Source organism: Botryllus schlosseri, chromosome 9 (genome assembly GCF_051294905.1).
Source record: "Botryllus schlosseri isolate E-star chromosome 9, Bs_hap1, whole genome shotgun sequence".
Taxonomy (NCBI): domain Eukaryota; kingdom Metazoa; phylum Chordata; class Ascidiacea; order Stolidobranchia; family Styelidae; genus Botryllus; species Botryllus schlosseri.
Genome location: NC_137244.1, coordinates 1522167 through 1537834, shown reverse-complemented (window position 1 = coordinate 1537834; position 15668 = coordinate 1522167). Strand labels below are relative to the sequence as shown.

At 40.0% G+C, this 15668-nt stretch overlaps 2 protein-coding genes across 3 annotated transcripts in view; both read right to left on the bottom strand.

Annotated features, from left to right (window-relative positions):
• Positions 1–15668, bottom strand: part of LOC145447021 (uncharacterized) — a 238583-nt gene that overhangs the window by 40849 nt on the left and 182066 nt on the right. The window lies entirely within an intron of this gene.
• LOC145447004 (uncharacterized) overlaps positions 1–15668 on the bottom strand; it is a 99382-nt gene that overhangs the window by 16539 nt on the left and 67175 nt on the right. The gene's annotated exons all lie outside the window — the stretch shown is intronic.

The window sequence follows — 15668 nt, the reverse complement described above, 5'->3', positions numbered from 1 at the left end:
ACGCACATTACGTGTAAACGTAACGTCTATGAATAATGCATGTTATGCGAAGTTGCGCGACGTCGCGGATCGAAATTGCGCGTCACATTAAGACAGCTTGATACATGCGCTAAGTAAGCGCGTGACATGCGACGGCCGTGGGACTGTCAAGTATGGCATAAATGTCCTCGTTTGGAAAAGAACACAACATTGATCAATCGGCGATCTTGCTCTGATAAGGCCGGGAGGAGTCTGGAAATTCTATTTTCGTTAATCCGCTAAGAATTTACTGGATCCAATACATTTAAAAGTTTTCGGCCTGTTAAACATCATTTCCTGGACTCACATTCAGAGTCCAACAAGTAGGATATTTTCCGATGATAAAAATTAGAGCTGCACATTTTTTTAAATCAGATTACAATTAAAATCACTGAATTCTCGGAAACTTGAATAAAATTAGAGTTCAGTCTCATAAGCACGAGAATGGCAAATGCCTGTACAGTGTACAGCAAGTTTGACTCGTTTCGCACTATACAGTTCCCCTGCAGTATTATTAGGAAAAGCGGGAGGTATATAAAAATTAGACTTGGCGCTTAAAATATTTCACAGAGTAGATGTAAATTAGATCACCGGCATTTCGCTCCAATTAGACAACTAGAATTATCGCCGGCTAAGCAATAATATAATAAGAATCGCGACGCCTGTTTCCATAGGATTACATAATTGACAATTTTTTTCGCAGCAACCTCGGTTTGGTTAAGGATCAGTTTCATGTTCACCGTGCATAAACCTGTTGGTGTTTTTTGGGAGTTGAGGACAAAAATCTATTACTGATTTCACAAACCTATTTTTGAGTGTCGTAAGGGAATACAAACTAATACTGTGACTTGGATAGTGAGACCTTATTCGGACACCATTATTATCCATGTAGTTCCTCACTGATGTCATCGGGACTTTGCTGTTATCTAGGGTTACCATGAATGTCCTCCTTCGCGAGGATTTGTCCTCCTTTTTCAGGAAATTGAAAATGAACTCCGAGGACGCCTAAATATTCTCCTTTTTTTTTGTAAATTTGTCCTCCCTCACAACTTTAAGAGCTAGGTTAATGGACAAGGTCAACTGAAAATGCCATAATTGACGCGAAATCTGGAATGAGGACGGTCGAGCGGGTCATTCGGGAGTGGAGTCGGGGAGAATACATCTTTTTTAGTCTACACAACAATTTTTGTAGTAAAAATCCTATAATCAGCTGTGTTCAATACCGATAATGTAACTTTTATGATTTGAAAAAGTGTCCTCCTTTCCCGATTCCAATATATGGTAATCCTACTGTGATCTATTCGCCGTAATCTGTTAGATGTTCAAAAGGAAGTGGCTACGAAGCTTTGTCTATGCTTGATCAGAGCTGATCCAATTTACTATGATCTTAATCTACTGTTCAAGCAAGGATATTGTAATCAGCCTATAAAGTTAGAACAACACGATTGTTGGTATACGATGTTCTTTCCAATTCTCAACTAGAGAGAGAGAGAACGGGGTATTCGTTTTCGCCTGCACCATTGAGATGCTTTTGGCGACGGAGATACGACCCCCCACCCCGTTTTTTTCTCCTCCGTGCTATTCGTGGATGCTGAGCGCCTAGCAGGATAGCTGCGGATACCAGTTTTCGAGTCTTTGGTCTGACCCAGCCGGGGATAGTTGCTCAAGATTGCCCCTGACGACTGTCAGCCGAGAATATTCGGGTTTATTTAACTGTCAAGGTCTATTCAATTGTATATTGCAGTTCTGTACGTGTAAGAGCCGCTTCAAACACATGTGATCCCATGTGATGTGTTCCCTGTTTTTCATCATCAAATCCGTATCGTTGATACAGGTTTAAGGTTTATGCGTACGCATGTGCATTGTGCATTGTGCAGTTTCAGAACGAATGAGCAAGAACCGAATTAGTAACGCCCATTCATTCAAATAATCGCAGGCGATCAGGGGATATTACAACGATTCATGCGGGAACTATTGCTTCATTGAGAAATCGATAGTTTAGACATTGATTCAATTAGCAAGTTCTACATAAGGGCGCGCACTAACACAATCGACGTCCTCGCAGAATCTATACTCCAAACAAGGCGTGCTGTCGTTTTCCTACAACGAGAAAATGGGGAGCGTGCGGATCGAGAAGTATCGTACAATCAAGTATCCCTGTCGGTAATTTTACCGAGGCAGACACGAAAAGAGTAATTCCCAAAGGGAGGTGAGGATTTTATTTGAAATTAAATGGACACCTTTTAGACAAGGAAGGGTTTGAAATGGATCTCGGCGGAAATAAGACAGTTCCGCGAGTATGATGTGCCATTGGCGACAATACAGTTTCTGTCGGCATTGAAGGTAGGTTGATTGCATTTTATACCCTTATTGCATGGGACCTATCTAGGATCAAGGATGAAGTCTCGAGAGAAGCATGTGATTTTGCCAAATTGGCGACATGGAGAGAGAAAGATATGATTATTTTTTGGAAGAACACCAAGCAGTGTTGTTGTGGATTATGTGGCTGCTTATTACAAATATGACATCAGTTTTGCCAGATTGGTTCTAGTTTAGTAGATACGTATATCCCTAAATAAGCCATAATTACATTATTTATAGGGTTACCATTATTTAGATCCGAAAAAGACGACACTTATTACAAGTTTCAAAATATAGTATATAGCGGACGAGAAAACGAGGTCATATAAATTAATTCCGAGAGATATTATTGGGTTGACAAATAAAAAAACTTGACTCCCAAATCACCCGCGCTCACGGAAATTAGTTGGCGTTGCCCCCTTTAATTTGGCCAAACTTGCCGTCACTGCCGTCGAAATCCAGTTCACGCGTGATGTATGTCAATTTTTAGTTGTCCATGTAGATCAGAGGTCTCAAACTCAAATGTGCTCGCGGGCCAATTTTCCAGTTTTAGACGACGCCGCGGGCCGCAGCATCAATAGGAGTATTCAATGTCTTTCCAAGAAGGACTTATTTGACGGGATGAAATTGTCCTATTCAAAAGCAGCCGACCTAACAGACTGACATTCAATACACATCGCAAAAAAGCTCTGCTGAACAGCAACGAACTGCAACGAGACAGACAAACGGTAACGTTTCGTAAGTTTTCGACAGCATCGATTGCAAATATCTCAAATGACATCAGAGATAACGTCAAACTCCAATCTTACGACGACTCGAGTGAAGTCCTGCTTCGAAACTACAATCAGCAGCTTCGCCTGATAATTGATAAGCACTCTCCACCGATCACGAAATCAATTGTCTTGCGCTGCTCACCCTGGTTTAGCAATGACATCAGGACCGCGAAAAGACTGCGGAGAAAACTTGAACGTCAGTGGAGAGCTTCTAAACTAGTCGTCCATAGACAGATGTGCCAAGAACAATGCACTCGGGTGATCAGAATGATAGTCAAAGCAAAATCTAGCTACTACAACAACTTGATAATGGAATGCAAGGATAACAAGAAGAAACTTTTCAGCGTAACGAAAAATCTCCTCGCAGAATCGAGCTCGGTCAAACTACCATCGAATCATCCATCGTCACTAAGTCTGGCAAACTCATTTAACACGTTTTTCCGTGACAAGGTGGGCTCTATCAGACAATTTTTGTTTGCTCAGCAAGGCAACCGACTTCGATCAGAAGGACAAACAAACAATGAAAATTTCAACGGTGCTGCTCTGGATAATCTATCGCCTACTAATGTTGATGAGATTAAAGAGCTCATATCTGGTACACGACCAAAGACATGCGATCTTGATCCTATACCAACTTGGATTCTCATGGAATGTTTCTCCGACTTGGCGATTCTGGTCGTCGAAATCATAAATCGGTCGCTCTTAGACGGCGTGGCACCGCAATGCTTTAAGCGAGCTGTGGTGACCCCACTTCTGAAGAAGAACACTCTTGACCCCGATCTGATGCAAAACTATCGACCGATAGCGCAGCTTCCGCATCTCTCAAAACTTCTGGAAAAGGTTGTCGCCAAACGCATTGTGGACCATGTGACCGAGTACGATCTTCACGACATAAATCAGTCGGCATATCGTGCCGGACACTCGACTGAAACAGCAACGTTACGCGTCCACAATGACATTGCTTCTGCCCTCGACAACGGAAACATGGTCGCTCTGATCATGCTGGATCTCTCCGCTGCCTTCGATGTGATCGACCACGTTCTATTGGTGGAACGGCTCCATCATGTATTCGGAATCTCCGGCGTGGCATTAGAATGGGTAAAATCGTATTTGAAATATAGAGTGCAGTGCGTATCTGTGGATGGTGTCCGTTCGTCAGAGATTCAAATCGAATCAGGCGTACCACAGGGTTCTGTTCTCGGCCCATTGCTCTACCTCATGTACACGAAGCCAGTCGGAGATATTTGCCGTCGCCATGGTTTCTTCCACCATTGCTACGCGGATGATACACAGGTCTACGGTCTTATGAGAAATAGCAATGATTGGGAGAGCGTGTCATCCAAGTTACAGCGATGTCTTATTGATATTGAGCTCTGGATGACACAAAATTGTCTCAAGTTGAACAAAGAGAAAACTGAACTCATCATTTTACGCCAACCAGACGCCCCATCGACCACAATCAATTCACCATCAGATTCGGACCAGGCACCATCCAAGCCAAGACCTGCGTACGTAACCTAGGTATTCACTTTGACGGCATGCTCTCAATGGAAAAACATATCGACTATACATCAAAGATCTGTTTCATGTATATCCACAAGATCAGTCGAATCAGGAACTACCTATCTGAGGATGCATGCAAAGCCATAATACTGTCGCTGGTGATATCACGGCTTGACTATGGAAATGCTCTGCTTTACGGGGTAAACCAAAATTGCATCGACAAGCTACAAAAGATCCAAAACATCGCTGCTCGTTTGGTAACTCGGTCAAGGAAGCGTGATCACGTAACACCGATTCTTAGATCCCTTCATTGGTTACCCGTGAAATTTAGGTCTGAATACAAGCTTCTTCTGTACGTCTTCAAATGCATGGAGGGAAGTGCACCAGCGTATCTTCGTGAGCTAGTGTCAATGTATAATCCCGGAAGAGCGCTACGTTCTCAGTCGCAAAAGCTCTTGTCCGTTCCAAGAGTCAGAACATCGACCTACGGCGAGAGAACCTTTTCTTCCTCGGCCGCCATTCTGTGGAACAATCTTCCAATTTCTATCAGACTATGTGACTCGCTATATGTTTTCAAACGTAAAATCAAGACCGTTTTATTCACACGAGCGTTCGAACTAGAGTAGTGTTCATTCCGCCCTACAACTATGCACTTCGTCTTTTATACATATCGTTTACTTTTATATTTTATTGCCTTTTATGTACAGCGCCCTAGTGTAGTAATGATATATTGTTATATTCGGCGCTCTATAAATTATTATATTATTATTATTATTATAAAAGCTATCGCGACATTATTTTTCCAGCTACTATGAATATTTTGAATTTAACATTGATATAATAGATATTGATCTGATATCACAGCATTTAGGGTTGAGCAGTGTAGCCCAATCCAGGATTCGGGTAGGCCTATATACTCCTGATGATTGGGCTATTAATCTCATGATTGTCCTTGGTCAAATACCTTGGAATATTGGGGCATCTAAATAACAATATAAATGTATTAATGAATGTGTCATGTAATAAAAGTGTCGAAACGCCGAACATCGTTACATCGTTGGAGCGTACCACTGCGGTACTCAGTAGGCTACCTGTGGCCTTAATAACATGGATATAGGGACCCAAGATGTAACTAACAGATTGCAATGGTTCGCCAAAGTTCGCGTCCAAGTCACAACTTACAAATTTCAGTCACGAATCATCTAAGGGTCGGGTTTTATCATCATGAATTGGAAATGCGACGAAATAGTGAATCTTCTACTGCATGGTAGCGTTTGCAATTGATGTGATGGTGAAGTTTGATGAATAGTTTCAGGCTTTCGGAGTAATTTGAGAAGGAATTTTAACTTTTAAACCTTGAAAGGTAAATTTCTGGCACTTATATTTTGTCAAATATCTGAAAATCTAAAATGTCGTCGCGGGCCGCACAAATTGCTCTGGCGGGCCGCGTGTTTGAGACCTCTGATGTAGATTTAGGGTCGCATATAACACGAAAATCAAGTTAAAGCAAACATGTTTAAAACTAGGTCCTCGTTTAAAACATGTTTGTTACTGGTTTTTGTTTTTGTTTTCAAGCCACGACGCCGGGAAGATTCAATTGTGACGTCCTAGTGGATTGACATTGACAATTGAAAAGTAGGGGTAAATATAGCTCCTTCGATGAAATATCTACGAACCATAGCTGTTGAACCGACTATTTTGAGGTTTCTAAACATCCCATATCGTATACGTCGGCTTTATCGAGCGGTAATCGTCCGCAGGATCATGCAACAAGTTTTTAGGAAAGTAATTACACAATTAGGGCATAATTATACAACTTGAAGAATTTTTTTTAAGGCCTTCGTTTAAAACACTTTTCAAAGCATGTTTCAAACAAAGTGTTTTAAACAACCATTTGTTTTAAATGCAACCCCATGTACAATCGTCTGGCACTCAAAGCTATAAAGGCGGGTGATTTGCAAAAAAGGAGTACTAATCCTCCTAAAAGAGGACGTATGGTAACCCTGATATTTACCCCCTAAACATTTCACCTAGTGGGAAGTATATCACCGCTTTTTGAATTTTATACCGCACATAAATAGATTTATCTGCTGCTACAGTAAATTGACGTGAAGATGATTAACAGAGAAGATTCAACTTGAGTCTGAATAAAAATTCAATTAGTTGGATTTGGATAGTATAAGTAGCGCGCTTGAAGGTACACTGTCACATAGACACCGAAGTGAGATTTTATGTGGGTATGTGGAGTGAGATCGGTTCAGTCACGGTCGCACGAGAAAGTATTTCGTTATATGTAGGGTTTCATTTCAAACAAACGGTGTTTTAAAACACTTTGTTTAAAACATGTTTTAAACAGTGTTTCAAATAAATGCCTTTAAAAAATTGTTGTAAAATTATGCTATAATTGTGTAAATATATTATAAAAATCATGTTTTATGAGCCTACGGACAATTACCACCCGATATAGCCGACGTATATCGATATGGGATGGTTGGAACCCGCAAAATAGTCGGTTTAACATTAATAGTACAGATATCTCGTCAAAGGAGCTATATTTACCCTATATTTTCAATTGTCAATGTCAATCCATTATGACGTCGCCAATGAATATTGGTGACGTCATGGCTTCAAAAAAACAAAGAAAAACAATCATCAGGGCCTCGTTTTAAACATGTGCGTTTTAAATTGATTTTTTTAATGCAACCCTAGTGATATGCTATTGGACTAATTCACAAGATTTGCTGTTTTGTGGCAATAACGGGATGTCTTAATTCAGGCACTGCACTCACAAATGTAGCACAGTTGGGCAACTGGTAAATTTCCAGCTTTTCAAATTAGATTAAAATTATAGCTACACAGTTTTTATAATTTAGAATTAGAATGACTGAATTTGCGAAAACTTGGAAATTGAGTCAAGTTCGGTTCATATCTAATCAGAGTTTTTTCTCGTAGGCACGAGAATGGTAAATGTATGTACGGCAAGCGTGCCTCGTTTCGCACTATACGGTTCTTCTATAGCATTGTCAGGAAAATCAGGAATTATGTTAGAATTCAACTAGGCTTTAGATCAGAGGTCTCAAACTCAAATGTGCTCGCGGGCCAATTTACTACTTTTTGATGGCGCCGCGGGCCGCAGCACCAATAACACGGGAATTCAATGTATTTCAAAGTAGGTCTTATTTGACGGGACCTTGCATACTGACATTCCTCACGCACCGTAAAAATGTGATTTACTATTGTGAATTCACGCCTGGCACGAATAAAATCACATTTTAATATATTCGAATAAAATTGTTGCTGTCCTTGGCATAGTTGCTGTATATTTAGTTGTAGACACCCATAAACAGTACAAATGCATCAGGATATATCCTAAAAGCTGTCGCGTTAAAATGTTGCAGTTAGCGGATATTTGTCGTGTCACAATTATAGGTCGAATATTTTAGAATTTTACAAAGATTGATCAATTTTATACCAGGGCATTGGAGCAGTACAGCCTAATACTATTGATGACTAGGCTATTGAGCATGTTATTATCAAATTCAAATTAAATCAGCGTTAGATTTACCTGCGAATATTGGAACTGATCTATAACAACTTGAATAAAAATGATTACTGTGCGATATAGCAATAGAAATGCCAAGAAGAATCCATTGGTGTTACAGCTATGAAGCGTAGGCTACGACAGCTTTATAATACTCGCCTCATTTAATTGGCGATGTTAACAAGGCTAAAGATACCCAAGATGACAAAGGATGTCAGTAACTATACATCAAGAGGACAACATAATGCCAATGGTTGCCATACCGAGCTGGTTAGATATCTAAATAAGCTACGCAACACAAGCCAAGACCTTTTGATATATTACCATTCCACATACCAGTTTCATAGTTTGTTGTGTGCCTGGTTGCACCAAGTCACGGCGTTCCGAGTCACAAGTCCTTCTATGATTGTAAAATTTGACGCGAATAAACCCGAGTCATTTTTATTTTATCAGACAAAGAGTCTGAATTCGAGTAATTCTACAAAAAGTTGCGCCCAAGTCCAAATTAAAATGTTCAGTCACGAATCATTATCGGGTCATGTTTTACCATCATAAACAAGTATAGTGACGTAATAGTTGATCTTTCACTGCGTGGTAACTTTTGAAACTGATGTAATAGTGAAATTTGATGAGTAGTTTCAGGCTTCTGGAGTACGTTAGTTTCCAGTTCTCAAATCATGAAAAAGATATTTGGGAGTTACGATATTGCCAAGTACTTCGAAATCCAAAATACCGTCGCGGGACGCACAAAATGGTCTCGCGGGCCGCGTGTTTGAGACCTCTGCTTTAGAGCATAGACATATTTCTCAAATTAGATTAGAATTAGATTTCCTGCATTTCGCTCAAACTATTCTAATTAGGCAACTAGAATTATATGTCTGATATTTCGCGTTTTTTCCTGTAGCGCAAGATTAAGTGATTACAACTTACTGACGTCGAATTGGCATCATAATGGATCGTTAAAGCGCTCAGATAAGAATCAGTACGTTACAAGAAATGTAAAGCGGTCATTTTCTTTCAAGCCTGCCGCACGATTGGAGGCACTGCTCTTCTGATACATGCCCATGTCCTACGAAAGATATAGTGGGCATGTCGCATTACGCGCAATATTTATACCTTACAGGGTGTGCGTGGCATACCTAGCACATATACCTATGTTTGGCGCCTGTGTAACACTGATGGTAATGTCGGCTCGAAAGAAATATACCTGTATTACGATACACCATCACAACGCGAAAAATAACACAAGGCATAGGCAGATACAAGCTTGGGATACAAGAAGAGTAAAGAAGAGTCATTCACCAAACATTTTGTAGTTTACTGAACATTTATTTTGTAAAACGGCTCGTTGCCTTTATTCAGTCAGTGTGAATAAGGTTCAAAGCTACGGAATAGATTGGTTTGCGAGGATTAGTCGTAGACATAATTATATATCGCTGATGAAGTATTATATTCGATACATTGCGCGATGCACACAGGAATAAATTGGAAAAGTATGAAATCGACGTGTGAAAATGCCATTATCCAGTCTCCCACAATGCCAGTAATACTATAAATTAATCATAACAAATCCCATTGAAATCAATCGGCATTACGCCAGTCAATTCGGTGTTTTCAGTTATTGCGCGAACTGCAGACCCGCCAATTTGTTTATCACGGAAAGATGTTGAAGAGGAATACAATTCAGAAGTATTTGCGATGGATGGAACAGAAGCTTTTTATCGTTATATGTGACATATGACATATGTATCGAATGTTGAAATGATCGATTGCGATGAAGATTGATTTATGTGATTTATGCTCGTATTTTTTACATCCGAGAGTTCTCTATGTTCCCATGGGTTATACGACAAGTTTCTGGTATCATGTCGAGTAACTCCTGAATTTACATCAAACGCGCGTATTAGTTCAGTCGAGGCGAAAGCCGTTTAAGGTCAACGTTGGCATTGATGGCGGTATACAATATTATCGTAACGTAACGCATTCGACAATACTATCCCACGAGGTCAGAAAAATGTCCTGAACTGAACAGGCGTATATGCATAGCGCGCAATCACGACCTCCCCAAGCAATCCGCCGCACCTGCCTAATTTGGGAAGTAAAAGATGGAGATGGACGCCTTCATAAATAAGATAAGTGAGATGTGGTTTCGCGATAAGTTGACACTTGTTTTTTTTCATTGTGTCATACATTATTGTATTCACGAAGTTTGATACCTTTTGATAGGTTGGTGGTTGTTTATTAGTTTATAAATTGTTTTAATTTACACATAGGCCTATTTGTAAAGGAAAATTTCCCGTATTAAGACACTCTGGCTTAGTCAACAGTAGTAGCTCTTAACCGGGGTTGGCTGGAAGTCAGGACACACAACCGAGTCATACAGCAAAAGTAAATATAGTAATCTTCTTATTTTGTGGGAAAGTCATGTTCTTTTAACAATTAACTCTGTTGTTAACGTGTAGTTCATTTTGTGCATCAGTATTATATAGCGATGTATTAGATATGTAGTATGGTAGATTTTGTTTTGTAACTAGGCGAACATTTGGGGTTGCGGATTCACTTTTAATGGTTCGCCAGATTTGGAAAGGTTACGAACCACAAGTGTATATATAATATATATTTATATATATCTATCGCGTACAAGGCCACACTTTAAAACGAATTTAATCTCCCCTCAAGTGTTCTAACGAGGGAATAGGTTCACAGAAAGTGAGCGAGATTCAAGCATGCGGAATTGATTAGCGTTGATTGAAATCGACTGCAATAAAAGAACTGAAATCGATAGAATATTGCTCAATAGATCGCGGCCTTGTGCTCGAAAACTATATTAAGACGAGCGATGTCCCTTCGGAATTATCGGTAAATGATGACGTGAATGCCCCAAGACGGAGGGGAACCAAATCACATAGATTTAATTTGCCTGGAATGCAATTTGCCTCCCACTAAATTCTTACTAGACTAATCAGACGACCGTCACTTCCAAACTACAACTGGATTTGAAAACTGTACGCCAAGATCCTGATAGCACATAAAAAATTGACGATATCTCTCAGGCTTCAAGTTATCCGAATAAAAACAGGGACATAACAGTATACAGATCATGTCAGAAGTTTTTCGAATATTGAATATTTTTGGTTCCAATTTAGTGTTATAGCGTTTATGAAGTCGCAGCACATTCGACATTTTGAGAGAGGGTCAGGTCTGAAGGCCTTTTACGGCTCACGATGTTTCTTTATCTAGATTTATATCACAAACATAACTGTAGTACGGTTCGGTCCAGTGCAACCGAGCAAAGCCACAGTCCAAACAATAGAATAACCGTGATGAAATCAAGAATTCGAGATATTGACAGACATTCAAGTCTGCGAAGTCACATAACAAATGTTGGAATGACAGATGAAGAATAAGGTCACCTCGAAAACGTCAAATTCATCTTTGGAAATAACTGACTTACCAAGTTTTAACAGCAGCAGAACACACCCATAAACAGCGCAAATGATTTGACATTGGTGCAACTACGTGTATCACGACATGCGACCGTTTGAAAAATGATCCAATACGCTTAATGAAAAAGGAATTATTTGTGAAAGTAAATGATACGAAACTAATCCATGTCCATTGCCCATTGGACTGCTGCACAATTTGAAATCGATAAATGACTAAAAGAAGGAATATACAGGATCATGAATAAGTAATGAGAAGACGTCCAGTTGTTTTGATATTTAGATATATCGTAACTCGATAATCCGACAGTCCTGTCGGGGATGAGAGGTGCAGAGAGACGGAGATGATTTCAGAAATTACCACTTGATGCGGGTAAATGTAACGTTCATTCCAGCGGTAAACACCAGTTTCGTAACATAAAAAAGCAAGAAGAAAGATAGGTGCATGATAACATAGCATCTCCAGGTCGAGAGAATACAGAATGATGATCGTCTGCTATAAGATATACCGCAGGAGTTGCCAGTAGGTTGTTTGGTTCGAGAACACTGTAGGATGTTGGCAACAGAATGTAGTTCAATATCTATTCAATATCGTTCAAATCTCGAAGTGCAATTGCAGTAGATTGTGCTCAGCGATGTCCAGAAACTAGATCAGAAAATTGAAAGTGTTTGGCGTGCCTGGAGCTAAAGCAGGGGCGGGCAACTTATCCAGACGGCGGGCCTGATATGGAAAAAATGAAGTAGTCAATTTGGCGTGCCGGATTCCTGAATCGATACATTAATCGCGTATTTATCCACCTACAAGGGATAAATAGTGTTTAATGTAAACTGGAAGCTTCAAACATAGAGACCCAATAGTAATGTACTTCAATATAGCTGTTGAATTCAATGAGACATCTGTGGTCAATCAAAGTTTTCAACAAGTTCTATAAACTCCGGCTGCATGTCTGATGTAGAAACCCTTAGATAAAGACGGCACGTGAACATTAGTTAAATTAGAACGCAGCTTTGTGTTGCTAATGTTCACGGTCGAAAATATTTGCTCGCAAATATATGTAAACCCAAACAGAATAAGTAGTTTCATGACCATCTTACTCGGGTTGTTGGCAAACTTGGATTCATTCAGTGCCGCATAAAATTTGTTCGAAAACGGACCGAAAATTGTCTGCGGGCCGTATAGATAGATAGATCATTTATTAAATTCGTCTCACCAGGAAAATTTGAAACATTCAAATAATCGGTATGGACAGGGAAGGGACGATACGACCGAGAGGTCATCTAGTCAATCCCTTCCCTAGAGAGCATACAAATTATAACTCACGAGACAGACGAACACAATCATAAATTTCAAAACCACAAAAATAAAAGAGATCGGTATAAACGAACAACATACACATAAGAAAGCCATGTTCGAACAGCAACAACAACAGTGCATCAATTACAGACCAACAGGTTGATTAGAAGGGTCCAGCAGATAGTCTATCAGTGATTTTTTAAAACCGTTGAAGCTTCGTTCACGAATTGTAATGGGCACATTTTTCCAGATGATAGGACCGGCTATCAAAAGAGATCGTTTGCAGAATTCCTTCCTTACTAAATTGTGGCGGTAATTTGGTGCGGCTGAAAATCTGGTATTGTGACTATGGGTGGATGTTGATAGTTGTAATTCATCCTCCAAACTAAAGGCAAGCTGTTTATTGTGAAAACGATACATGAATTTAGCTACTTCCATATATTTAATTTCTTCAACTCTCAATATTCTCCACTCCCGATATGACTTCCCAAGATTACATCGAAATGACCCCGTAAGGGCACGAATGGCGTTGTTTTGAATCACCTGTATTGGGTGCAAAGTAGTTTTGTTGCAGAAGCCCCAACTCAAAATTCCATATTGCAAGTGACTGTGAACCATTGCAAAATACACTTCTCGGAGCACCGTCTTCGGAACTAGATGTCTAAGGCGCCGTAAGATGCCAACACCACGGGAGAGTTTAACCGCTAGCTTCTGGGTGTGGTCCTTCCAGGATAGATCGCCATCAATGAATATGCCAAGATATTTTGCAACCCTAGAAGGGTTTATCGTCTTATCATTTACCATTACACTAACAGTGCGATATTCTTTAGTACTTATGACGTTACTAATGAATATAATCTGGGTTTTGGCAGCATTCAGCGTTAATTTATTACACATCATCCATTTGGATACCAAAGTCATTTCCTTATTAAGCTTCGCATTGAGCTCATCAACGTAATCTGATGAGGCGAAGAGGTGCGTGTCATCAGCAAATAGGGTGGTTTCCATCGATGTGGATTTAGCTAGGTCGTTGATATATATCAAGAACAATGTCGGACCAAGAACAGACCCTTGAGGGACACCGCATCGTATGGCGCCAGGCGACGAGTTGATGCCACCGATATCGACACATTGAGATCTATTGCTCAAGTAAGATCTGAAAAGGTCATTGGCAACACCCCTGATACCGCAGGCCGATAACTTAGCAAGAAGGATGTCATGATCAACGGTATCAAACGCTTTCTTGAGATCAAGGAATATACTGCATGCCACTTTGTTTCGCTCAATTACCTTATAGTATTTCTCCGTCACATCGAGAATTGCCTGGGAGGTATTGAATCCTTCCCGAAAACCAAATTGCTGTTTCGACAGAATTTCTTCTTTATCAAGGAAATCCGTCAACCTCATATGGACTAGCTTTTCGAACACTTTAGCCATGGTTGGTAGTATAGAAATTGGTCTGTAGTTACTTCTGTTGGTGTCATCTCCTTGCTTGAAGATTGGGACTACTCTCGCTATTTTTAAGGGGTTCGGAAAGATTCTATTATTTATACAGAAGTTGAATATCTTGCAAACTAGTGGAGAGATGTACGGACAAATTAATTTCAGAAAAGCTGCAGGGATGCCGTCTACACCGTTGGCCTTATTGCTGCGAAGGCCAGCTATAGTCTGTACAATTTCGCTTTGCGATGTGGATCTCAAATAAATGGATTATTTCGAGGAAGTCGAGGCAAATGACTGGCGCTCAGTCGGCGATGGCAATTCGCGCGCTAGCGATGGACCTAACGTGCAAAAATAGTCATTAAACGATTCAGCAATCTCACCCGGGGTAATCATCATCCCGCCAGTCGAATCAGTGATACTCAATGGCTTACTCGAGGTTTTAGAATCCCTATGAATGATACTGTTGATCATTTTCCACCTCCTTTTCGGATTATTTCTATTCTCTACGAAAGCTTTCAAGAAATAGTTTTCCTTAGCCTTTTTTTTTGATACGAGTTAACTTATTCGAGTAAGTTTTATAAAATTTTCTCTGCTCAGCATTGCCCTTAACAAAAAGAGGATAATGCATTGTGTTACGCCGTCTGATAGAGATCAGAATACCTTTCGATATCCAAGGTTTGCGGAGTAATTTACGGTCGCGCCTGCTGAGTGTGATCGGAGGAGCATGACTGTTCAATAACTCGTCAATGGCATTCTTGAAAGCATCGAAGTACGCTTCAAAATTGCTCAAGGTTAAGGGTTTGTCAAATAATCTAGAGAACACATATTGAGATTCGGTTGCTAAACGGGAAGGATCAATACTATCGAGGTCACGTTTATAATAACGCAAGGGTTTACATTTGGTAGTTCTCAAATCAACTATCGCAAAAACAGGCAAGTGGTCAGATATTACATATGTGCACACACACGGTTGGATTTCCCGGGTGGATAAATTCGTGTAAATATGGTCAAGAAGACTACTAGAACTGTCCGAATACATAGTCGGTTGGGAAATTAATGGTACGAAGTTACAGCATCGTAACATATTGATATATCGGTTCACAGTCGGGCTATTTTTTGCTTTGAGGTTAACATTAAGATCTCCAATGATGAAACAATCGTTCGACTTTTCGTTGATTTTACACAAGGCTCGATTCATTTCTTCTGTGAATTCGGTGACATCATCCAAGCTAGATCTAGGGTGTCTATATATGATCGCAATGATTAGGGACCTGTTATGCTGGAAATCTTCC